Genomic DNA, 2,226 nt, shown 5'->3' on the forward strand with positions numbered 1-2,226 from the left:
TAGGTTTCAAGTCACTGCAGTGACATTCATTCCCAGAAGCTTGGGGCCACGATGAGAAGGGGTTTTATTGAGGACTGATAGAACATGAAAAAGCAACTGTCTGCTGAAGACAGCAGAGACCCTGGGAAGGCAGGTATGATTCTCCCTCTGATAAAGGCTGCATGCTGCTGCTACAGAAATGATGATTTTTCTGAGCAAAGTAACCATCTATTGAAAGGGGCCAGGATCCATCTGCCACTGAAGTCAAAAGAAAAGCTGGCACTAAAGCAGGTCATTGCGACGCAGTACCAGGAAAGTAATTTTTATTTCTCATTACTGCTGTGAACTGGATAAAGAAGCTCTTAAATGCCTATCAGAAGTATAAAAGAATGCTGTTTATCTGCTGGGAAAGCATTAGAGAAAGGAAGATGTCAGGACCCAGAGGGAATAATGTCTTTTATATAGCAGTCTAATGCAGAGGCCTGAATGCACCAGTTGCACTTGAAGGACTGGAAAAAGGTGTACAAATAATCAGGTCACGAGTTAATACCCATTTGAATTTTAAATACATTTGGTGTAGATGTGCTGCCACACCTTTTGTGCTCATTTGCTTGCAAATATGGAGGAAATCATGATTTCAAAGTTTAAATAAACTCAGAAGAGAATTTTCAAAGTTTGTATGCCCAGCTGTTCAAACAAACAAGCATTGCATTCATGTTTATGAACGTTTGTACTGGAAGTGACTGGAGATGTATTCAACCAGCAAATAAAAATGACATAATTTGATTTATTTGACCAGCCACAAGAAAACAATGTGCATATTAATGAGTGTGAATAATTACTCAAAATTAACATTCAGTCTACAGTGCAGTAGGATCATTAAGCTGTAGCAAATAAACTTAACTAAGGAATAAATGCAAAAGAAATTTGTGTTACTCTGGCAGTTATTAAATAAACTGGAGCAAAGAGGCATTAATTGTATAAATTATTCATTTTTAATTATTTGTTCAACTGTGGTAAGTACTGATAATAACTTTATGTCTCAGGGAGGGAAGAATGATGACAAAGAAACTTTTCTTAGTCTCCTTAACAGTGGTAAAGTAAACAAAATTGGCAAATGAACCAAAAAATCTGGGGGTGTTTTTGAGTGCATTGGGGACATCTTGTTGCTCATTGTTTTTTCTTCTGTCTACCGCTGCGCACAGCACTGGTGACCCTTTTTAAGACATGCCTTTTGAGAACCTGACTGATTAAAACGTTGGTTGGAAGAATTACACAAAATAAAGCGAGCCTTGATCCATGTAAAGGTTAGGTGTCGAATGGAGAATACACTCTCTGGAGAAGGTGTATGTGCATGTGGCTGCAGATGAAGATTGCAGCAGCCTGGTGAGCTGGTTTGATTCTCAGCAATGTGACAGCAGAAACACTGTGGGCTTTGGGGATCCACGAGCGTGCGGCAAAAATAAGCTAAAACTCTTCTCCTTCTCAGCATGTAACCTGCAGCTTTTGATAGGTGCCAATACACAGTGGTGATCCCTGAGCTCCTGAGATCTCTTTCCTGAAGCAGGTGTTGAATGCAGAGGGCAGCAGGGATGGTTATCTTGGAAGTGCCAGCACATCATCCTCCTGGTGTTTTCCCACCAGGACAGGCAAAGCTTCATGACTTCCATGCCAGATACTATTCCAAAGACAGAGCTGCAGATCTCCTGGGGCTGTCTCTGGTATTTGCTTTGCAATCTGGTTTGATGAAATTTTCAGATAAGACAAACTTTTATCAAAAATCTCGGTTCTGCTGCTTTAACCTGAGAGAGCATTACCTTGACTTACCTTGACTTACAACAGCGCTGGCCTGTCTCTATCTTGTCCCTGTCTCATATCACCTCTAGGGCGTGTTGCGTCCTTGTTCCCTTTCTCACATCTCCTTGAGAGCTCGTTGCCTTAAGCTTCTTGGCTCGACAAACTGGGACACCTGAGAACTACATGGCATCAGCAACAGAAGGCGAAGAGCTTTCAGACTGCCAGAAATTTTGGAAAACCCTAACCAGACAAACCACCCCCATTTTATTTCTAGTTTGTGCTCCAAAGCATTTGAACAGCAGAGTTTTTTGAAAAAAGAAATGCTTTCCATATTTTTTTACCAGCAATAAAATTATGAGTTTATTGAATCAGTTAAATCAATTTGACTAAAATGTACTCCAAGAATTCAGGATGAATTAAATAGCATGAAAAATTTCAGCAACAGGAGTA

This window comes from Prinia subflava, chromosome 1 (genome assembly GCF_021018805.1).
Source record: "Prinia subflava isolate CZ2003 ecotype Zambia chromosome 1, Cam_Psub_1.2, whole genome shotgun sequence".
Lineage (NCBI taxonomy): Eukaryota > Metazoa > Chordata > Aves > Passeriformes > Cisticolidae > Prinia > Prinia subflava.